At 45.9% G+C, this 24,553-nt stretch overlaps 1 protein-coding gene across 2 annotated transcripts in view; it reads left to right on the top strand.

Moving 5' to 3' along the window:
- FARS2 (phenylalanyl-tRNA synthetase 2, mitochondrial) overlaps positions 1–24,553 on the top strand; it is a 323,779-nt gene that overhangs the window by 17,976 nt on the left and 281,250 nt on the right. Inside the window, exon 2 of one of the 2 annotated variants that reach the window (XM_040984027.1) lies at positions 8,992–9,067. The exons of the other annotated variant lie outside the window; for it this stretch is intronic. The gene's annotated coding sequence lies outside the window, so the exon portion shown is untranslated. The remainder of the gene's footprint in view (positions 1–8,991; positions 9,068–24,553) is intronic. 2 annotated transcript variants of the gene reach the window in all.

The following is a 24,553-nucleotide window of genomic DNA, read 5'->3' as shown; positions in this document are numbered from 1 at the left end:
TAAGCTTTCTGTATTCTTTGAGTGACTTCAGTTTCGGGAAGAGTCTCTCAGGGTAGGAAAGCAGCCTCCGAGTGTTGCGTAATCCACGGTGTGTCCTTGGGAGGATCCTGGACCAGCCCTCCATGATGTTAGGTAATGTCCGACAAGGTGTCTTCCAGTCTGGGTGCCCTCCCTGACCTTTCTCCATCACTGTGGCTTCGTGCAAACGTTTTGTCTCCTTTTTTTGTGCACTGCCTGCAGAACTCCATCTTGGATTCAAAACCCTCCGGGTGGCATTTTGATCAAATTCATAAATTATAAGCAACGTGGTACACTCTAGATTTACTTGAGTAAAGGAGAGAGTTTTGAAGTAAAAAATATGGGAGTAAATGGTAAATTCACATGGTGGTGAGAAACAAAGAGGAATGATCAGATTATATTCTGAAAAATACTTCAGAAGCTGTAAAGCAGTAAGATTTTACTACTAAAGATTTGCACTGAAGTATCGTCCCTCCTCCACTTCTCAAAGGATGGGATGCTAGCAAGAAACCAGCTATTTCCCAAAGCACCGGGATCTGCTGTTGGAAATACCTGATTTTGAAAATGATTTTCTTCTTGTTTTGTTTTTAAAGGGTAGATTGACTCTTTTGTGGGGAGTGGGTCGGGGAGAATAGAACAGAGGACTCCAGAGTAGTGAACACATTTGTGGTAGGCTGCTAATAAATGCTTGTTCAGATGCAAATGACCATGCTAAACCGCCACCTAGGAAACTACTTTATTGAAATGAAGTCATTTCCCTCCTGCAAATGTGAGCAGCATCAGACTGTGGGACGTACACACTGCTGCTTCTCATTTTGTTAGCTTGCAAGAGCTTCATTCTGGAGGAGGATGGCAGGGGAACTCCAGATGCTTAATGGGCAGGCTGAGCTGACTGGTGGAGCCCTTTTCATGTTGCATGACATCTGTATTTAGAGTTGTTTATACAGAATGGATCATTAACACCAAAGCAAGTGGAGAGATTGTAGATGCCAAATGTACTAGGCAGGCTCCACCTGGGGGTAGGGGGCACGTATTGCAGGAGGAATTAGCCCCTTAGCAACTTGTATGGGTTGAGTATAAACTGTACTTTCCGATAGTATGTTATAATTGGACAACTTGAAACAAACCCATCTTTGGGGATCATATGAAGATTATAAACATGAAAGATTGTAAAGCTATGGAAACAGCATATTAACGTGCCCCTAAATTTAATGGGTCAACATGCAAAGAACATAGAGGTCTGTTCTTCCGATAAGAAAAAATAGGATGAACAAAGAAATTCAGTGACTTGTCCTGGACCCATCCGAAAATTGGCATCCCAGGGTAAACCACTGCCTTGGTGATGCGATGGGGGTGGGGTGCAATCTTGAGATCCAGTTTAACAGAAGCAGAAGTCCATTCACAGAACTCAACCTTCAGCCACATCCCTACTCCCACCTCCACCCCTGTACTGGTAGGAACAGTTCAGCTGTGATGCCTGACTTGCTGGAGCCTTGAAGTATCCTGCCTTAGGGAAGGACTCTGGACCTCTCCAGGGAAACCTTTCTTCCATGGTTTTTGTTTCTGCTACCCTCCTCTTCAACCAGCATCTTAAGCTCTCACCAAAATCTTGTCCTGTTCCTTGAAGTGTTGACTTAAGTTACCATTTTGAAATATCAGCTGTCCGTTCTGTTCTATATCAGTCAGCTTTCATCTCTGAAACAAAATACCTGAGATAAGCTGCATGTGGAGGAACGAGAAGTTCAGGCAGCTGACAGGTTTGGAGACTGAAGTCGAAGGTGGACGGCATGGCCCATTGTTCTGGCTTCTGCTGGGGTCCAGGATAGCAATGGCTGAGCACATCCAAAGGAAGGCCCTTGTGGTAAGTCAGGAATCGGAGTGACTGGGTGCAGCTCAGCTCTCACAGCTGACGCTGGTAGGAGATCTGTCTTTGAAAGGGAAAAGGATTGAGACAGTGGCTTAATGAAAACAGGTATGAAAATCCCACAGTGTTTCTCTGAGCATATATGGAACCGCTGTTGGAAATTCCCAGCACTCCGATAAGAACCTGGTAGGTTGTCTTAACCCAGCAAGCAGATTACTGGGTATTCAAGAGACCATTGACCAGCGGCTTGCCTGGCACATCCTGCCCCAGGGTGATTGTGCAGGTCGCTGTCAGAGGTTAGCAGAGCTGCCAAAGTCTCCAGGGATGACCTGTGAAGCCCAGGACAGGCGTGTTCTGAGATGAAACTATTCGAGGTTGTGGAGACCCAGCTTGTAGACTAAGCCAGTGGAGCCGAAGCGTTTGATTACCTGCTGGACCACGTGATGAGAGCTTGCTACATCTCCAGATGGTATCTGTTGCATAGCTCTGCCACCGAAGGGATATTGTCTCTCTGTACTTAAAGCCAGAATACCTGCTTCTGGATGCTGATGTGAACAGCAAGGCCATGGACTTGGCAACAAGCTTGATGCTTTCAGGTACAGTCACAGAGTCAAAAGATGGATGTCCCCGTGGTAGATGTGAACAGCCTGGGAGTCACTGGTCAATGCCGTGGTCATGGTTCACTGCCTGTTGTTGGAGAGAATTGGAAACCGCAAGAGTAGGTCCCAACTAGAAATTTGTCAGCGTTTCTTTTCTCATGTCCATTGGTTATGGAAGGCCTGCTGGGAAAAGCTCATCCTAACCCCCATGAGAGGCACAATTAAGTCCTGATGGACTCATAGGTATATATGGACCATATATATACTGAGGGTCCTGAGATGGAAGGACCCTGCCTTCTAGGGCCTCCAGCTAAGTTGGTGCTGTTTAAGGGCTATGCATAGGGCGAGATTCAGGATTCCTTAATAGGCCAGAGGTAAGCTGAGGCAATAGTGGGCTCTTGGCTCCTGGGTTGCAAGATTCCCAAGCTGTCACTGTGAAAGCTCCTGCCTCCTGCTGACCACAACAACTACAGTGCCTCCCCACCTTGGCAGTGCTGAGCCATGCATCCACCTTTGCTCTGTTACCCGACAGAGGACCAGGAGTCAGGCTGGCCTTAAGATGAGATCCTAGCACAGCCTCCTGGTGTGAGCCTGTGGCCCTTTCCACCCCTAGCCCAAGCAGTGGTAGTGTAGTTACACAAGGAATCAGCTGCCCTCAAAGCGTGTCTGTCCTCCAAGTGGAGCTATCCATGCTGGGCAGCTGGGATCAGGACCAGCTGAGCTTGCTAGGCAGGACTCCAACCTCACCCTCAGGCAAGGAACCACTGGAAAGATCCTCATTTGAAGACCTGGACGCCTTCTGCGCCCCTGTCCTGCCTCCTGTGAGGTAGCTGGAGTGATCCAGTGTGTGTGCTTTGAAATGGTATTGTCTGACATCCCATGGTAAACCACTAAGGCAAGAGTGAGTATGTCAAGATCAAACTGTGTTCCCTGCACTTTAGATGGAGTGCAGAGACCCTGAGCTAACTGAGTCCAAGGCCCTGGGGTAGGAGTTCAGCCAGGTCCAGGTATAAACAACTGTAGGAAGAAGCTGAGCCACTGTGCTCGCTGCTGCATGCACAGCACACCCAGCTTAGAGGGTTTCCTGCAGTGCAGACTGGATGTGTCTGAACTGCCATGGCGCTTTCCTCATGGACTCCAAATGACAGGCCACCTGACACGTCTGAGGCATTCAAAAGCATGGTGTCTAAAATATGTGGGTGTTTCAAGTGCAAGGAGGTTGTGCAGCAACTCTGTAGGAAATGGGTGTTGACATGACGCTTCATGGATGTTTACATCAGAATAAACACTTTAAATGCATTTTTTATGAACTTTTAAAATTCCTTGCATAGCTGCTGGGCCTCTGGGGGTTCGGAGGGGAAGCCTACAGGCAGGTCCTAGTAAGGTGTGTCCTCCACCTCCAGTCGGTGGGTCGTCTGAAAGTTGGCTGTTTCCCTGTGGGCTCTGCTCCCTGTTTGTGTTTCTGGAGAGGAGACATGGTTTTGTGGAAGTACTAGTACTGCTACTACTACTACTAAGAACTGAGTTGGTGAGCATCTCCAGCACCCTGAATCTGTCTTTTGAGTTGCTAATTTCATGGAAAGCTTTCACTTCCTTGAACAGTCTAATAACAGTGGTAACGCTGACAAATGGTATGCTGTGTTGGTCAGAAGCTTTCCATACCACTCTAATTCACAGAGCCAACAACACCCCTTTAACAGATGGAGAAATGAGCCCCGGGGGAGGGAATGTCACTGACCTGGCACACGGCAGAGCCAATGTTGTTAGTGTGTGCTGTCCCGCCAGCCATGTCCAGCCTCTGTTGGCTCACGCCTGTGGGCTTGTGAAGCTTGTTTCCTGTTGGCATTGTTTTGGTGTTGGATGTACAGCTGGCCTTCTGTATGTGTGGATTCCTCAACCATGATTTTAACAGTTGAGATATTTAGGGATGGTAAATATTTGAAAGTAGACTTGTTATTCCTTAAATGATACAAAATGAAAAGTTATGCGTGTAGCGTTGCTTTTAGCTGTTACAGGAAGTGATTTAAAACAGGATTGTGCATCTTCTCATGGTGGAGGTATAGTTTGAGAAGTGTAATAGGAAGGTAGGTGGCTTTGTCATTCTGCAAAGACACTGATAGAGTCTGTTGAAGATGCTGCTGTCCCAGTGGGGCTTCGAGTCCTCTGGCGGCATAGTTGTTAGTGTGGTCTGTTGTTGACAGAAGTGCTCTGTGGTGCCTGTCTGTGACAGGCTGCATGGAGGTGTCTCTAGACCTGAGGATCCACTGATGCTCAAATATATCCTGGGCTGAGGCTCTGACGTCTCCTCCGGTGGGTGCTGAACGCGGCGCTACTGCTGCATCTTCCAGCCCGCCACCTCGCTGGGTCAGTGTTCAGGGCTCTGGGAGTTATGTGTTTGCAGTCCTCTAATGCCTCCTTCACCAGAAGAGGGCAAGAAGCCCTGCTCGGGGTATGTGAAAGAAAAGGCATCTGTCCGGGGTTCCCAGGAGGCTCCAGAGCACGGAACCCTACCTGGTTACCTTGTCAGCCACCTGTAGAAGGAGTACCATCCAGACCTGACCCGTTGGCCTCAGGATATGAGTAACAAGATTTGCCCAGTTCTCCAGTTAGACTTGGGTGGTACCTGCGCTGAGATCCAAGCCATGGCCGTTGGCAATGCACTTGGAGAACAAAGCATCAGTGGCAGTGGTGAGCACATTGTCCTCAGTAAGCCTGGGGGTTTGGTTGCGGGAAGCACAAAGACTGAAGCCACCCCCAGGATAGCACAGCATCTGCTTTGGAATGCTGAGCAAGTTCCAGACATAAATGCATGACATTATGTTAGGTTGCCAATATAGGGAATGCTGAGAATCGACAGGAAGGAGTGTGCAGTTATAAGAAAGAAATGAGCATAGCCACAGAAAGGCTAGCTGAAAGCACAGCAGAGTTGAGAAACTAGCACATTTATTTATGTGATGTTGGAAGATGCGACTCTGGCATTTTTGGCTGATTTTGTTAATGATGATATGTGCAGAGGCACTGAGCTACTCAGTGGCCCTGGGCGTCTGCACCTATGTCATGGTGACGGTGAGATGTGAGTCAGGTTGGAAATTACACTGAGGCAAGTTTCCATGGTGTTAACATCACTGGCTACCCTATTGCATGTGATAGGATGCCCAAGTACGCAGTGGGATGTGTGCAGAGCAAATGCTGCATAGACGGATGAAGGGAAGGGATCCAAGCAAGTGGCAGTGTGTCTTAGAAGCCCATGCTCTCGTGTGAACAGAGATCAAGAGCAGATATTAGACACTTGTTCTCCTCAGCAAAGTGAGTTATTCTTGATTGTGTCAGCTCTTAGGCTTGTAGGCCAAATCAAGAATGCTATACTTACAATTTTTTAATATAATCTCTTCAATGCAAACTATATTTTCTTGTCTTTGGTGACCTTTGGAATATCTGTTTTGCTTTCTGAATTGTCTTGGCATTTTTTTTTTTCCATTGGCAAAATCTTGCTTAACTTTAGCAAAGTTCTGTCAGTGAAATTAGTGGTTAACACTAAACTTAATAATGAAATGATAGTGTGCATTTTGGGCTGATTTGCAACAAGTATACAGGGAGAAAGATGTTTGTGTGTAGAATCACTTGTTGAGAGCCTGCTACCTAATCCTCCTGGGTACTGCTGTTGGTGATCCCAGCCACCCTCACTGCCGCCCTCCTGGGTACCACTGTTGGCGATCCCAGTCACCCTCCTGGGTACCGCGGTTTGTGATCCCACTCCTGCTCACTGCCTCTGTGACTGCCTTGCTGATGAAGAAATGGTGGTTTTAAAAGGACATGACTTGTTGAGAGACAGAATTTGAACTCTCGAATTCCTTTATTCAGAGCTGTTGCTTGTTTGAGTGTGTTCCTATCTCTGGTCTGAAGTGATGGATTGTAGTTTTTTGGGGGAAGATTTGAAGTAGGAAAGCTATAGCTTTGCTTTTCGTTGGACTTACTATGAACAGCATGTTTAAATTGAATAGATGTTTTCAAAGTCCAGCGGAGGCTGTAGTATATCAGAGGAGAGAGAGATTACTATGGAAGATACATTCATGTAGAGCCAACATGCATGTTTTTCTGAACTTCTGATCTGAGAACAATTGATTTTTAAAGACTTTTTTTTTGGTAACAAATACTTGTGTGACTACACCTTTTCACCATGATTTTATTTCTCTCACCTAGCCATGTTTTGCGTGGCCCCTAGCCCAGTCTTAGACCAGTTTTATACCTTGCAATGGTCTAAATTGAGTCTTCTGGGCCTCTGAGGGACTTGATGGCTGTCCTCTGGTCCATAATTGTTTAGTGTCTCAGAAATGCATTTACATATTTCCCTATGAATGTCATGGCCCAAGTGCTTCATTTTTCTTTAATTTTACTTGTTTTTATTATTATCATTTTATAACACAGTCCTATAGGCCTTGGGATTTCCCTTATCCCCTCCCTAATTCCCTCTCCCATCACCGAGTTCCTCTGTATCATTACTATAGTATAGTTCTTCATACACAGTCGTATGTCCATCATTGCGGGCATGGACAATGGCAGAGTCCAGCATCCTATTGTCAAGATAGAGTAAACAGTTTCATTGGGAATCCATCTTTGTCTGGAAGTAGAGCTGCATACTGCATTGTATCCTCACATCTGGACATGATAGTCTCCATTACACAGTTACTAAACATCCCCTTAAATGAAAAGTCACAATATAAAATCAACAACAGGAAGAAAAATAGAAATTTACAATGCCATGAAGTTAAATAACATGTTACTAGACATGAGAGTCTCCATTATACAGTTACTGTACATCCCCTGAATGAAAAGCCACAAACAAAATCAACAACAGGAAGAAAAAAAAGAAATTAACAACACCGTGAAGTTAAGTAACATGCTACTGGATAACTAATGTGTCACTGAAGCAATGAAAATGAAAGTCAGGAACCTTCTTGAAGAAAATGATGCTTCTGTATGATCTATGAGTCACTGAAGAATTTAATAAGAAGCAGGTGTTTTGAAGAAATGAAACTAACAAAAAAATCAAAATCCATAAAATACAGTTTCGCTGATCTTTGTTGGTGAAATGTGTCTCCTGTAGGCAACAAATAGATGGGTTTTGCTTTTTTAATCTAGTCTACTAACTTGTGACACTTGATTGATGAATTTTAGCAGTTTACATTCAGGGTTAATACAAATAGGTGGTAATTTGGTCCTGTCATTTTAGCACTGAGTTGCTCATTGGTTTAGTCTGCTGTTATTTTACTGAGGTGTTCTTCACATGCCTTGGGTCTTGGTGGATGCTGTTCCTTTTTTCTGTCAAGAGAGCATCTTTATCATTTGTAGGGCAGGTTTGGAAGAGGCATATTCTTTTAACTTTTCTTGACAATGGAAGAATTTTATTTCATTTTCAAAGACAAAGGGAAGTTTTGCTGGGTACCTTATCCTAAGTAGTTTGGTCCTGATCACTCTTGTGGGAGACCTGCACTGAGTTTCAGGTTTGCTTGGTCCAGCTCCAGCTGTTGTGGACATGTTGGAAGTGTCCAGCATGTGTGTGTGTGTGTGTTTTGTGTGTCTGGTGGGTGTAGGTGTGTGGTGTGGGTATGTGTGTGTGTGGTGTGTGTGGGGGTGTAGGTGTGTGTGTGGGGGGGGGTATGTGTGTTTTGTGTGTGTGGTGTTGGTATGTATGATTGTGTGTGGTGTGGGTATGTGTGATTGTGTGTGGTGTGGGTATGTGTGTTTTGTGTGTGTTGTGTTGGTATGAGGTTCAATGTACAGAATTGGGCTTCTCGGAGAGACCACCCATGGGAACAGCAGTTTCCAGAAATGTAACTGTGCAATACTTGGGTGTTGTGCATGGTCCTGAGTTCCTACTTTCCTCACGTGAGCAATTTTCATTGTTTTTAAGTTCTCCTTGATGTTTGCGAAGTCCTTATCCATTGCATTCTGCTGCTCTGTGATCAGACAGCCTGGGGGATTAGAACCGGCCCCCCATATGGGATCCCGGGCATGCAAGGCGAGGACCTTAACCACTGCGCCATCGCGCCGGGCCCTACAGCGTGTTTTTAAAGGAGAGTGTAGCTGCCGCTCCAGTTCTTGCTCCATTTGCTCGGATTATTCATGATTCATCCTTTTTCAGAGTACTGTAGTTTCTGTCCTTTGCTTTTACCCTTTCAGATGATGTTGATGATGATTCTTAGTTTCCCCAGCTGGAGTCGTTCTGCGGGGGCTGACACGGCGATGATGTGTGCTGAGTCAGTGTGCTGTGCTGTGCTGTCTCCCCGGGAAGGCGTGGCTCCTTGTGTTCTGTCACTTCTTCTTGGTAGTTTTTCGTAGTTTCCTAACTCACTTCAGTTAAGCTCCTGTTATGTTTCGATTATTGTCCCGTATTTTCCCCACTCTATTTACTGTTGGTATTGATCAGATTTCAGAGTGTTACTGATTTTTCTAAACTTGAGCTGTTGTTTCGCCTGCACATCCCAAGCACCCTGTGTGTATTTCTTGCAGGAAAGCTACAGCGTCTGTCCTCCACTTTGCCTTCTGTGTTGCACTTAGGAGCTTATGAGGGAAGCTGACAGCCACAGTGAGTATTTGTGGTTTAATTTATCTGTTTCTCTAGCCCATGATTTTGTTTGTTGTTTATGATTCAAAACTAATTTGCCTGGATGTACATTATTTTAAAAAGGTAATTAAAAAATGGAATGGGGCCCGGTACGGTAGCCTAGCAGCTAAAGTAATCGCTTTGCATACACCAGGATATCATATGGGCACCAGTTTTAATCCCAGCTGCTGTACTTCTCATTCAGACCCTGCTTGTGACTTTGGAAAGAAGTAGAGAACTTCTCAAAGCCTTGGAACTCTGCAGCTGCATGGGAGAACCTGAGGAGGCTCTGGGCTCTGGGCTTCTGGCTTTAGATCAGCTCTGCTCCAGCTGTTGTGGCCATTTGGGGAGTGAATTGGCCAACAGAGGATCTTCCTCTCTGTCTCTCCTCCTCTCTGTATAAATGACTTTCCAATAAAAATTTTAAAATAAATTAAAAAAAAAAACCAGAATGTGAAAGGCTTTGCAGAGTAAGGACTAGATGCTGGGAAGTCTAATTCAGCAGGCTGTGAGGCCCTGGTCTCTGGAGTCTCTGTGCTCCTGCCTGCAGGGGCGGGTAGAAGGCAGGTGCGGAGTGCCTGCCCTTGAAAGTCTAGTTATTCAGGCCGTGAGGCCCGGGGGTCTCTGGACTCTGCTCCTGCAGGGGCAGGTAGGAAGCAGGTGTGGAATGCCTGCCCTTGGCTGCCCAGGAGAGAGCTGTCCCGCCCAGGAACCCTTGGCCCTGCTTCTTTCTTTGCTTGCCCCACAGCTACCCTCTTGCATTCACATCACATTCCTTGCAATTTTCAATGGACAGAAGATAAATACTGATTTGCTTATTGCTAGTATACCTTTTTTATTTGCAAGTATGCTTTTTATGTGGTTGTAATTGTTTTAAACATGCATGTTTGAGGCTTTGATAATAAGCCAACATATAGACAGTTACTTGTGGCTCGAGTTTGGAGTGGCCTCCATTGGCGGTGCTGCTATGCTTGTTCAGTAAGCTGGTTGTTGACGTTGCTGGAAGTCAGGAGTCATTGGCAGGAGCATGAATGAGTGATGCAAGTTTCGATGCTTTTTTTTGAGTATGCTTATCTTGTACTGTTTTTTGTCTTTAAATGACTCAGAAGTAACACTGTTTGGGGGGAGCTGGCACAGTGGCACAAGGGTTTCATATTGTTGCCAGTTCAAGTCTTGGCTGCTCCACTTGCTATCCAGTTCAATCCTAATGATAGGGACAGGCAGTGGAGCTGGCCCTAGTCTTTCGGCCCCTGAGCTCACCCGGAAGACCTGGAGGAAGCTCCTGGCTTGGACCAGCCCAGCTCCTGACATTGCAGTCATTTGGGGAGTGAACCCAGTGGGTGGAAGATCTCTCTCTCTTTCTGTTTCTCTATCCTTTTTTCTTTCTGTAATTGTTTCAAATAATCAGTCTTTATAAACGAGGTAAGCATAAATGAAAAATGAAATTGAAAGACAAGTTTAGTTTGATAAAAAAAACATTTTGGATTTCATATGTTTAATTTTTCACAATGCATATTGTCCCTGAACTTCTTGAGGTTACATTGTCATAGATTAAATAATATTTTTGCACCAAATCATAGTTTCCGACTTCAGTATTTGGGAGAGAGAAAGAGTTCCCGTTGCTGATTTGCTCAAATGTATTCTAAGGTCAGGGTGTGCTGACAGAAAGCCTGCAGCGGGGGACTCAGGCACCTCCCACTTGTATGCCAGGAACCCAAGCATTGGGGAAGGACTTGCTGTGTTCCATCAGGTGCAGCAACAGGAAGCTAGAATTGGGATCTGAGCCAGTGCTGAAGCCCGAATCCTTCAGTGTTGGATGATGGTCTCCTGCATGCTAAGCCGTTTGACTGCCCCAGTTTATCCTTTCGTTTCCATTCTCCGGGAACTTGTGGATGTACCCTTACATTCAGCACACAGAACATGAACTCTTTCTGTGTATTTCTGAGTTATGGGTGTTCTGACCTTGGTCACTCGTTCATCTCTCCTTTACTCTCATCATTTGGATAGTCTTTAGACATTTGGGTCTTGGTGTCTGGCATATATTTAATTTTTGCTCTGTTATTTTCGTGTACTGCATGGACTCATCTCACACATGGTAACCTGTCTGGGTGCCCATGAGTCCCGAGTTTCTCTGCATGTGTTATGTCCACCTTTGTCTATCTTGTTGCTATTTTCCGCACTTACATTTTTCTATTGCTACTCACTTTCAACAGGTAATAGGAATAATTGCACCAAATTTTCAAATGATTATACAAGGAAGCAGTGGTTAGCAACTGCCATGAAATAGCGAGATAGGACTTTTTTTAAAAGACATATTTATTTTTATTTCAAAGGCAGATTTACTTAGAGAAGGAGAAGCAGAGAGAGAAAGGTCATCCGTTTGCTGGTTCATTTCCTAAATGGTCACAGCGGCAGGTGCTGAGCCTGTCTGAAGTCAGGAGCCAGGAGCCTCTTCCAGGTCTCCCATGTGGGATGTGGGCCATGCCCTGCTGCCTTCCCAAGAGGCAAGCAGGGTGCCTGATTAGAGGTGGAACATCTGACACAAAGCTGCTCCCATATGGAAAGCCAGCACATGTGGGTGGATTGACCTGTTGAGCCTGAGCGCTTGTCCTGCGAGATGGCATTCTCAACAGCTGATATGCCACCGTCACAGCTGGGCCGAGGATAGCCCCTTTAGCAGCTGGGCCGAGGATAGCCCCTCTAGCAGCTGGGCCGAGGATAGCCCCTCTAGCAGCTGGGCCGAGGATAGCCCCTCTAGCAGCTGGGCCGAGGATAGCCCCTCTAGCAGCTGGGCCGAGGATAGCCCCTCTAGGAGCTGGAGTGAAGTGTGCACCAGCCAGAGGAGTGCTAGAGACCTTGCTTAGTTGAACTTTTGGGGTCTCATTTTCCTCTGTTGCAAGATGAAGAAATGGGGCTTAGTGATCCTCCCTGCTTTCCGGATGTGACGGTAGAGTTTTCTGTGGGCTGTTTAGATCCGTATACAGAATCAAATATTCCTACTTTAATCAAATGTGAACAGATTTTTTATAGTTAAATCATTTTTTTCCCAAACCAATTTAGAAAAGTAACGGGAGAAAAGTTATTTTTTAAAATCTTTCTTTGAAATCATACAGTTGAAGGCATTCTATATAGCATAGCAGAATATAAGGGTATCGTTACTTAGCTAGTCCGAAGTAGGAAAGCAGAAATCGATGTGAAAAGAGAACCACACAGACGAATCCCGGATGTGTAGAGTGTTAAGGTGTGCAGATGTCAGTGGATGTGGGGCCGAGCTGGTGAGGATGCTGACAGGAGGAAGAAGAGCCCTCTGGTGGGAGCTGTGGTTCCCTGGGACATGCCCAGGGGAGAGCCTTTGACCGACAGGTCCTTATTCCTTTAAAGAATCACAACAGCTGGTTTGTCCTAGTGCCATGCGCACATTTAGTGGTCCCCCTGCTCCGTGCACAGCACCCTAGGCCTTGGATGGTTGCAGCCCGGCAGCTCTGCCCTCCCACGCCGCATCCTGTGGCAGGTGGATGGGGAGGCAGCGTGCTAAAGTCAGCAGTCACAGGGCCAGCGGGTGTTTCTTGAACCCTCTCTGTCCACTAAAGGACTGTGCAAATGGTAAGTTCTCAGCCAACCAGAATCTATGCCGCCTCCAAATTCCGCTGAATGCAAGGTGGCCTCTGGTTAGAAAAGCGCTCTCTGTGCACAGCAGGCCTGTGGGTGTGCTCTGAAGCCACGTGCAGTCCTCATCTGCTGCAAACAATTATCAGTGTTCTGTCGTGACGGGAAGAAGACATCATATGATGTGCCTGGTTAATGGCTGAACACTAATGTTAGTAATAAAAATGACTTTTTCAGATTATTCATTTATTCCTCTTGCTGGGCCGTTAATAAGGTAGCCGTTAGGGATGTTTTCCTTTGATCTGTGCTAGAGGTGAAAAATCTTAAAGCCAAATGACTGTTAGAATGTAGGAAGGTGTCAGGGAGCCCCAGGGTGGCACTGGCTGAAATCCTGGTCATTTCCCAGAGTGTGTTTGCTTGGAGAAGTAGCGCAGACGGCTTCGAGCCGTCCTATGAGCCGGCCTGTGAGCAGCAGTGTCCCCTCCGCTGCTCAGTGTGTCCAGTCACATCCAGGTACTCTTCGCTCGGATTTTGAAAGGGAATAATTTCAACTTCATGCGTAATTTCATGATTGAGAATAGCGACAATTAAATGCCATCAAATGGCTTGAACTTTAAGAATGTTCCTTTTCCTCCCTTCTCCCACTGAATCCAGAGATTTCCACATTTACATTAATTATCTCCACAGCTTGCATTAGGTTATACCACAGAATCTGAATTTCAAATAAATGTCAAAACCGGAAAATAGGCCCGTGGGCTTTCACAAGCAGTCATGAGGAAAATGGACTCTCAGGTGTCCTGTGAAGCACTGGCCTTATTGCTCAAATGCCTTGTCACCAGTCTGGCTGGAACAGCTCATTAGCGGGTTGGTCACGGCTGCCAGGCTGTCCTGGGTGGGTGCCCTCCTCTCTCTGGCTGCTGGGGGGGCAGGCCTTGAAGACCCCCTCCCCTGATAGCCCGTCTCACTCATCCATAAACTCAAGACGTGAAAGCACTCGATGCTTAGTGTCTTCTTCTTCTTTTAATTATTTTTTAAAGATTTATTTATTTTAATTTGAAAGGTTTGCAGAGAAGGAGGGAGAGAGGAAGAGAGAGAGAGAAAGGAGGAGAGGAAGAGGGAGAGAAAGGAACTCACCCCTGAAACCTGCCGAAATCTTGGCCACATCTTCACGCAGTCACGCAGGTGGCGCAAGCTGTGCCTGTCCGTAGCCCTAGGATTTGGAGACTAGACATGTACAGTCGACTCCACGCTCCTCAGTGACTTGTGTGTGTGACCCAACCCCATGTCTGCTTTTCTACAATCTTATGAAAATCCGCAAGCATAGGGAACAATGGGAACATTTCATGGTGAATTTCCGCTTAGCCACTAATTGGATTTTGTAAGTTATTCAGTATTAGGCTTAGTCACACATTGAGATGTCCCGCACTCTGTTCAGCCACTAGCAGTCTTTGTTGGATGAGAGGTAGCGAACTGCAGAGCTGGAGTTCATAGCTAGTGACAGGCTGAAGATTTATACGTGATTTGACTGACAGATGTCACACGTGTCCACAGGTGTGGCACTGCCCTGGGAGAAGGCAGGGTCCACGAGGTCCTTGTTGCCTCATCTGCTGCCTTCCCAGAGAGATGAGCAGGAAGCAGCATCCGGGGATTGGAACCAGCATCCCTACAGAGGATGCCGGCCACCCAAGCTCTCCCTGTCCCCACCCACCCCCAGTCTCCTCCTCTCTGCAAACCTTTCAAATTAAAATGCATCTTTAAAAGTAATGAGCAGTGGTTTGAGATAGCCCGTGTTCTGGGTTCTTCAGTCTGGGGTAGAGCCTGAGGCTTTGTAGAACTCACAATGTCCCTGATGATCCTGATGCTGAGAATCACTGCTCTGACAGAAGCACCTTAAGCTTGTTTGAAATCGTAACTTGAATTACCTGGGAAACAAAGCCCGTGTGCAAAGCTCAGTCCTTCCCGCATCATGGCCTTCCCGCATGCTGCCTGCGACCCTGCCCTGGAGGGGCCGGAGTGCTGCCGCGTGCGTTCTCTGCTTCTACTTGATGATCTGCCCGGCCCCTCCTGGGAGGATCTGCACTCGCCTTCGTCAGTGCAGCAAGGCACCAAGTGTTTGTGAGCCTTGCCATTTTTTTAGTTCATTTGTCTTTATTTTGAATTTTATTTGCTGCCTTTTCATTATTGGAACTCAAATCTTGGCTTCAGTGCATTATCAGTTTAAAGCTTTTTTTTCTGTGGAGGTTGTTAAGTTCACACACATTCACATACACACATGTTGCAGAATTGAACAGGTTGACCGGTGCTGGAGGAAACTGTTGATTTTCTCTGCCTCCTCGTCTCCCAGCCACTGTTTTCAGCGCCATCTCCTGTTGTCAGTTCGTCGGTAGGCACGTGATCCACGTTATCTGAGGCTGTTTGAATTTGCCTGGTGACATACATTCGTAACCTCAGAATCAGTACTCGGGTCATCGGCATGGTCCATGTAGTGTCCCTTCCCTCCCATATTTGAATCTTCCGTTATTTTGCTGCTTACAGTGACTTCCAAGCAGAGTCTGATGCCTCAGTGGGCAGGAGGGCTGTGCCAAGGCCATGGAAGAAGCTCTGGAAACTTCCTTCAGAGAGGCAGGAGCTGTAAGTGCTTTGCCTATGATTCAGCATTAACATGTTAACAATATGTTTTGAGTGCAGTCTATTCAAACAGAAGTACACATAAGACTTGGTTACATAATGAACAGTTGACAAGAATGTGAACAGAAGCTGCAGCAAGCTAACTCCACGTTTCTGTGGGAGAAATGCTTCCTTCCGTAGTTGGTAATTTGGTGGCCTATAGTGACATTGGGGGACATCATTGCCGTGAATACTGAAAATCAACTCGGAGGGATTGTTTCCCGTGGAGTTTGCAGTTTCCATAACATGTTTTCCTGTGCCAGTATTCTAACAGACCTACAGAGATTATATGGAAGAGTTTAAGGCTTTCTTGTGTGTAGAATCATATGTGCCATAAGCGAATGCAGGCAGCAAACAGCTGGGAAGATGGGGAACTTGCCTTGCTTCCTTCTGAATTCTGGAAACTTCTGGAGTGAGAGGCTGAGATGTGGTTTTTCTAGAGGAAAAATCCTATCTGAGATTACAAATTACATCAACAGGAGGATGAGTTTGCTTTGAAAATTGAAAAGAACTCACTGGGACTTCTCTGAGAAGCAAGCCTGGTGTGTATCAGTCAGGGGCAGTGCTGGCAGCAGTGGAGCTGAGCCGGAACCAGCTGCAGCCCAGAGGACCCGCGTGGGTCCCGATTTTGCCATTTCACATTGTGCAGCTAACAGGCGTGACTTTGTACACTTACTTTGTGTGTTTTATAGCGTTGTGAGTATTCAGTGAAAGAATAAAAACTATGAAGAAGACTGTACAGTGAGGGCAACACCACATGTGGGTAGAACAGAGCCAGGCAGGCATTCTTCACTCGGGCCTGAGAATGACAAAGCTTCTGTTTGCTGGCTCCATTGTCAGCTAGATCCCAGGCTTTTTATGTACAATGACTATATTTGGAGAATCTTAGATAAAATTAATGTATTTAGAATATTCAGGGGAAAATAATTTTTAAGTAGAGGCTATTTTTTCCTTTTAATCCGTAGCATTTCTAACTGCTTAAAGTAGTTTTTAATATTGCAGTTTAGTGAGTTTATTTAAAACAAGTTTTAATTTTACTTGCCGTAATTATTCTCTTTGTTAAATTATTTCTGGGTATAAACATCATTCTTTTTTATTACTCAAGTAGTTTTAACTTTAGAACTTTTACCTGTATATTAGTAACATTATTATAAAGTTATTTTTTAAGAGCTCCGTTTATCTAAAAGAGAGATAAGTCGTCTCCCCTGGTTCAGTCTGAATTTTCACTGCAGCCAGGGCTGGGACTGGGAGCTAGATGTCCATCCAGATCTGCCACATGGTTGTCTGGAACTCAGTTAGGTGGATCATATTATTTCACATATTTATGAGTGCATAAACACATGCATATTTATGAGTACTGTGCGTATCCGTGTAATGATTGAGTCAGGAGAAGTGCTCTGTCCATCATCACCAGCTTTTTTGTTGCTTTTTCTTTTATATTGGAAACATTCAAAATTGTCTAATATTTTAAATATTTATTTATTTTTATTCCTGTTAATGTTGAAATACCAAAGCACATAAAGGCTAATTTTGGTATTTGTGTTTGACAAGGTTTTGTGTTCTTTCTTTTCATGGAGAGGAATTTTTTTTTTCTTTTTTGCGTGCTCTGGCATATTTAGGAACGCATTAATCATAAAGTAAATTGGTAGCACAAACTTCATTTTAACTTCTGGTACTTTGTAAAAGTGAAAAGTAGTGAGAAGGTGACTGGAAATCACTGCCATTCTAAGCCCAGTGATATATTTAGACACTTACTAATAAACCTTCCAATTAATTTTGTAAGGGCTTCAGTCTGCAGTTGTTCCCTCATGCTTTCGTTTAATTACAGATTTTAACCTTTTTGACTTCCCACCGCCGAACTGATTTCTCTTGGAGCCGAGCCCTGTGATTGGTGTTTAAAAATAACCTTTCAAAAGTTGTGTTTTTCCATTTGTTCTTGTGTCCATCACAAGGTTCTCCACCATTGTTGAATAATTAAGGAGTTTCCTGTGTGTGACTGGACACCTTCAGAGCTCTGTTTGTTGAAGCTATACCATTCCTTAGCAGAGCGAGCTACTGATGGCTATTTCCCAACTGAATTACATCGATAAGAAGACGTCCTCGAATGGTGGGACGGTGTTGTGAATTCAGATAACAGCTGCACTTGGAATGGCTTCCTAATACTCTCCCCCTGCTTACGTTTAACTTTTGAAAATATTTGAGCTGTACAAGAAGTAGCCATCACAGAACATTGGTGCGGGGCCCGGGGAGTTCTCTGGCTTTCTGATCCCTCTCTCACAGGCCTTGCCCTCTGTGCACCTGCCAAGCTCAGGCACAACTGTCCTGATAAATGGCATCCTCATTAGTATTGTAATGGGACTTGGCCAGCCTCTGGAAGCTAGGTGCCTCGGGCAGCAGAATGCAGTGTCAGTAGTTCTAAGCCGTGCTATACGTGCGTCACTGAGGCCAGTGGTGGACAGTAATCACCTTCACCCAGTGACTGATGTTTGTCCATGTAGTGGAGTGGGGTTGCTGCGTCAGGCCTGTCCCTGTGGTGAGGCGGACCTGCAGCCTCCTGTCTCAGGAGCGCCCTCTGTGTCACTCAGCTGCTTCAGGTCCCTGCGAGAAGGCATCCTTACAGAGAAGCGTGTGTACTGTGGGATCTTCAAGGCTGTTGAGGTGCCCAAGGTAGAAGCAAAATCCTAGTTCATTGCAATCTGCAGTCGTTTGTAGGAAGTACCCCAGATGAGTGGGAGTAGGCTGCGGAGAGGGTTCAGTCCAGCTAGAGCAGTGGTGTGTTAATATATTCCCCAAGCATTGACTTCAGAGCACACTGTCCCCTGGCCCTGTATGGTTTGAAGAATAGTGTTGTTCAGCCTGCTTTATTTTGAGAATTGTATGATCCCTGCCTATGAGAGCCATTTATCGTTTGTTCATTTGCTCGTAAAACAAGCGCTTCCTGTGAGTAGGTGCTTGAGTACCTGGCCATATTGTAGGTATGTAACATTGCAATAATTGGAGAATTCATGCTAAGAAAGGAGTATTCTCTACTGGGAGACACGTCCACGTGTCCTCCTGTAATTGCTGCCTGGGACGTTTGGAAGATGTGGCTCCTTCTGTGTTAAGACCCAGTTCGTTCATCACATGGAACATGTAGGTGGATTTCAAGCATGATAGTTTTCCTGGTTCCCAGTTCCTGCATTTTCTGTTCTTTTGCACAAGTAAGCTGCTTCATCTTCGTCTCTGTGCATCACACGACGTTCCTCCCACGCCAGATTATTATGGGTCGATATCTAGTGAGGAGTGTGTGTGCTGGTCGCTGGTGCACTCCCTCTGCGAGGATCCCTGGCCAGGGCACAGGGACCCAGCACTCAGACCAGGAGCCAGGGCCACAGGGACCAAGCACTCAGACCAGGAGCCAGGGCCACAGGGACCCAGCGCTCAGCGCGAGCACCGTCTCCTGAGCCTTGTTCTGTGGGACCAGGATCCTTCTGGGTTCTTGGCTTTCCTGACTTCATGTTAGTTTTCTAATAGTGTCACAGTTGGTGGCATCAGTTCTCCTGAATCCAGAACAGGCTGCTTCTCTACCACAGTATGGTTTGTTTATTTATTTATTTTATTAAATTATAGTTTCCTTTTCATCAATGTCACTTATCACATGAACAAAGTGAAACCACTTTTTTTAAGCTCAATTATTGATTTGCCACACAATTGAAATTCAATTCAAATGTTACTTTAAAAAATGGTTATTTATTTATTCTACAAAACAGCAGAGTCATAGGGAAGAGAGAGTTGTCCATCTGGTGGTTTGTTCCCAGAATGGCCTCAGCAGTCAGATCTGGGCTGGCCCAACGTGAGGAGATAGGACCTGTGTCCTGATCTCCCCTGTGGGGGCAGGGGCCCAGCTGAGGGGCCGTCTCGAAGCTGCCTTTTCAAGCACGCCAGCACCAGGCTGGATCAGAACATGGAGTAGGATCGAGGACTGAACAGACACTCTGATATGGGATGCTGGCCTTGCAAGCTGATAGTGAGCCCACTGCACTGCAACCCAGGCCCCAAATACTGTTTACATACATGCAACTGCCCTTGTTAAAAAGATTTATTTATTTACTTAATGTCAGAATAACAGAGAGAAAGAAATAGAAAGAGGTCTTCCATCCGATGCTTCCCTCCTCAAATGGCCACCACAGCCAGATGGGCCCATCAAAAACAGGGAGTCAGGAGCTTCTCCTGGGTCTCCTATGTCTGTGCAAGGCTGGGGGATTTGGGCCCTACTTCGCTTTTTTCCCAGGACGGTATTGGGGCGCTCGATCAGAGCTGGAACAGCCAGGACTATCACTGGTGTCCATACAGAGTGCTGGTGCCAGTCTGAGGATTAGCTTGCTATACCACCTTACCAGCCCTGGGATGACATATTTCTTATACATTCATTGCATGATGGAGAAGTTGCCAGAATGATATCAATTAAGATATGGAAAAGGAGACTGGAGGTGATTGTAATGTCTCCATGAATGTAGCTGGAAAATTTCAAAAGCTGTACACTGAAAGATGTTTGCTAGATGAGTTTGCTTTGCACAATGAGTAGCAATAACAGTGAGCAGATGTTACTAAAACTAGACCTGGAGAGACTGTTGTGGGCCCCCAGACTGTTGCCTGGCTCATCTTGAGAAGTTCAGATTTTGGCCTTTGATAATTGTACCAATGGCCACATGGCCCCTTTTCATGTTTCTTGAGTGATGACATAATGAAGCACAAACATATTGTTGTCAAGTATTGCCTTTGTCAGACAAAGTTTGTTTTTATTTGGAAAGCAGGAGTTAGATGGACTGACGAAGTCACGGAGACACAGTCTTCTACCAGCTGGGTTTCTGCAGGTTGAAGTAGAGACATCTTCTGGAGGTGGCCGATCCAAATCCAAGAGCCAGAAGCTTCTTCTGTGTCTCCTAAGTGGGTGCAGGGGCCCACAGACTTGCAGCCCCTTCCACTGCTTTCCCAGGTCCCATACAGAGACCTGGACTGGCAGTGGAGAGGTCAGTACACACACGCGTGGGATTGGCAGTGGGGCAGTCAGTACACACACACGTGTGATTAGCAGTGGGGCAGTCAGTACACACACACACGTGTGATTAGCAGTGGGGCAGTCAGTACACACACGTGGGATTGGCAGTGGGGCAGTCAGTACACACACACATGTGGGATTGGCAGTGGGGCAGTCAGTACACACACACATGTGGGATTGGCAGTGGGGCAGTCAGTACACACACATGTGGGATTGGCAGTGGGGCAGTCAGTACACACACACATGTGGGATTGGCAGTGGGGCAGTCAGTACACACACATGTGGGATTGGCAGTGGGGCAGTCAGTACACACACACATGTGGGATTGGCAGTGGGGCAGTCAGTACACACACATGTGGGATTGGCAGTGGGTCAGTCAGTACACACACACATGTGGGATTGGCAGTGGGGCAGTCAGTACACACACATGTGGGATTGGCAGTGGGGCAGTCAGTACACACACATGTGGGATTGGCAGTGGGGCAGTCAGTACACACACACGTGGGATTGGCAGTGGGTCAGTCAGTACACACACGTGTGATTAGCAGTGGGGCAGTCAGTACACACACACATGTGGGATTGGCAGTGGGGCAGTCAGTACACACACACGTGGGATTGGCAGTGGGGCAGTCAGTACACACACACATGGGATTAGCAGTGGGGCAGTCAGTACACACACACACGTGGGATTGGCAGTGGGGCAGTCAGTACACACACGTGGGATTGGCAGTGGGGCAGTCAGTACACACACACATGTGGGATTTGGCAGTGGGGCAGTCAGTACACACACGTGGGATTGGCATTGGGGCAGTCAGTACACATACGAGTGGGATGCCGGCTCCAACACCACAGGCTTAGCCTGGAATGCCAGCCCTGAGCTAAGTTTTGATATGTTTTACTTAGAAACAGGGTACTGTTTCTACTGAGAAAGCATGATATAATATTTTTGCTTCAATATGTTTGAAATATTTCTATGCATGTTGAGAGGCATATTTAATATGGGATCTGGTGTTGCTAGTTTCCTTAAAAATCCAAGTATATTGGGAAAATACCACTGAGAGCTTAGAGTTGGAAGTTATGATTGAAAATTAGTAAAAGAAAATTGAAAAGGCAATGAGGTATTTTATATGCCAAACATCTTTCCTGCATTGTTATCAAACATAATTGCTTAGCTGGTCATTGAACACAATTAATTAAATTACTTTGGAGAGAACTATATTTACTGTGGTATTCTCTTGATAGAACTGGCTTGTATGGAGTTCTTAAGTATGTCTTGAACTCAAATATTTTCAAATAGCTTTTTTATAAATCGGATTTTTTCAAAGTAGAAAATTTAAAGTTTAGCAGATATTCATTTAGACAGTTTAGAAGTATCAGGCTGAAATATGAAGCTATAAATTAAAGAGTAAGTACCTGGGATAACTCTTCGTATTCTTCCAGGACTTTCAGAGTTTTTCCTCTGTTGTTACGTATTTTGTTTTTCTTGGTTAAAATTTATTTGTATTTGAAAGACAGATCTGGCAGCGAGAGGAGAGCCACGGAGACAGTGCTGGTTCACTCCTGAATGGACCCCATCACTGGAGCAGATATGACCTGACGTGTGCTGCCAGGAGCCAGGTGCTTCCTCCAAGTCTCCCAGGTGGGCTCAGGGTCCCAAAGACTTGAGCTCTCCTCTGCGCTTCCCAGGCCAAACAGAGGGATCTGTATTGGAGGTGGAGCAGCTGGAACTCTAACCAGTGCCATGTCTGGAATGCTGGTGCTTGCCAAGTAGAAGTTTAGCGTACTATGCTACTGTGCTGGCCTCTAATATCCACTTGTGAACAAGTATATAGTGTACTAACAGATGGATGTATCTCTGTAGTTCATATCTTATGTACACTTTTATACCCATTTCATCATTTTATAGCCACACAGTTATATTTCAGGGCCTTCACAAGGCATAGGGTCTTAGGCTGTGGTGCCAGCATCCCATGTGGACACCGTCCTGAGTTCTGGCTGCTCCACTTGTGATCCATCTCCCCACTAGCGTGGCCCGAGTCTTTGGACTCCTGTACCTATGCGGGGGACCTGGAGGAAGCTCCTGGCTCTGTGCCTGGCACCGCCTCATTCTTCCTGCAGTGGCCTTTAGGGAGTGAGCCAGCAGGTGAAAGATCTCCCTGTCTTTGTCTCCTTTTCTCTCGGTTGTGATTCTGTCTTTCAAATAAGAAAAATAAAGTGTGACTGTTACATTTAATGACCCCCATACTATTTTACTCCATGGCTCTATAATTTGCTTTATTATGCTCTTGTGGGACACTTATACTCATTGTTTGTAATTTTTTGTTGCAAATCATACTATCATGAAATTCCTTTGTGTTTAATTTCAGTGTTTAACTGTATTATTTCCTGTTGATTAACTACTGGAAGGATAATTACCTTGTCAAAGAGTGTGAATCATTTTAAGTCTCTTGACAGTGCAGAATCACTTTCTGGAAAGGTTAAACCAGTTAACACTTGCTAAGAACGGTCTGCCTATAGCCATTTTGTTTTCTTGCTAGTCAACAAGAATGATAACAAACTGTTGATTTGTTTTTGTGAGTAACAGTTAGTGGAAGCAGACCGACCATCCCCCTACTGCTGCTTTTTTCAATAAAAAGATTTATTTGTTTTTATTAGAAAGTCAGATTTACAGAGAGAAGGAGAGACAGATCTTCCATGCACTGATTCACACCCCAGGTGATTGCAGTGACCCTGCGCTGAGCCGATCCGAAGCCAGGAGCTTCCAGGCCTTGGGTGCAGGGTCCAAGGCTGGGGTGTGCAAGCAGGAACTTCGCAGATTCCTGGTTTGGATGAGGGAGAATTGGGAGTGAGTGAGAGAGCCACCCGGGCCTGGTGGATGGGGCCCAGCTCTGGGGGAAGAACTCCAAGAATGCAGGGTGAGGACACCTTCCCAGAGCAGTTCCAGACTTTTCGCTCACAGCATAGGCCTCTGGAAGGAAGAGCTGCTTACATGTTTCTCACCCAGGGTGTCCAGTTGGGTAGAAAGCAACCACAGCATTACGACCCTGTGCTAAGGCATGGGAGGCTGCATTGATAGATTCCAGCACTTCAGATCTGCCGCAGTGACACGCCAGTGTAGATGGGAGACGGACTTCACCCGCAGGCCAGTCCAGAACACTTGTGAAGGGACTGACAAAATAGCAGTGTATATGAATAAATACAGAGTTCCTGGCATCTGACTCCTGCTCGCATGACGACAGCCCCAGGCTAAGGTGCTGTGCTGAAGCCTCTAGCACAAAGCTGCCTGGTGACACAAGAAGCTCCAGGGGCTGGATATTCTCATTCCGGTTTTGATTTTGGTGAAATGAGCTGCCAAGCTATGCTTCTGATGGTCACCTGGGACAACATCATTCTCTTCTAATGCAGCTTGCTTCTCTGGCGTGATGTGCTTCTTGGGTGTGATTGCTTTGCCCTTAAAGGAAGGACGATGCATAATTGGATGCTTTAAGAAAGCCCAGTAGATTAAAGTTTCAACTTTGAGTGAATGGGTTTGTGTAAATTAGATTTATAAACCGGAATTAGTTATGAACATTGGGTTGTCACCTGTAATGACTTGATTCCCAGATCTCTGAGTGGAAAAACCCATGTGATGGCATTGTGGGTTCAGGTGCTACCTGTTGGGTGCAGTTCTAGTCTGTTCCACTTCTGATCCAGCTCCCTGCTAATGTGCCTGGGAAAATAACAGAAGATGGCCTAAGAGCTTGGACCCCTGTATCCAGTGAGGTACCTGGAGGAAGCTCCTGGCTCCTGGCATCAGCCTGCTACAGCCCTGGCAATTGCAGCCATTTGAATTCTGCCTTTAACAATAAAATAGATCTTTTCTAAAAAATAAAAGCTGGCTCGTGTGGCCATGCCCAGAACACAGTGTAATGGTTCAGACTGCTTATTGCTGTCTTGGCGTTCCTGTTAGCAGGCCCACGCTGTTCAGCTGCACCTGGCTCTTTGTCACCTGTGTAACTGGCGCCCCTTCCTCCATGGATTCAGTCTTGCTGCTGTTTGGTTCTGATGCTGTAGTAGAAATTTGCCTTTCCGCAGTGTGATTGATGGGATGCTCCACTGATGTGGAGTTTAAATCACATGAGTAGATACGGAAAGAAAAAACGTGAATTTGTACAAAT

Source organism: Ochotona curzoniae, unplaced genomic scaffold (genome assembly GCF_017591425.1).
Source record: "Ochotona curzoniae isolate NIBS_2020 unplaced genomic scaffold, NIBS_Ocur_1.0 contig_4064, whole genome shotgun sequence".
Classification (NCBI taxonomy): Eukaryota; Metazoa; Chordata; class Mammalia; order Lagomorpha; family Ochotonidae; genus Ochotona; species Ochotona curzoniae.
This window is presented reverse-complemented; position numbering and strand designations above follow the sequence as displayed.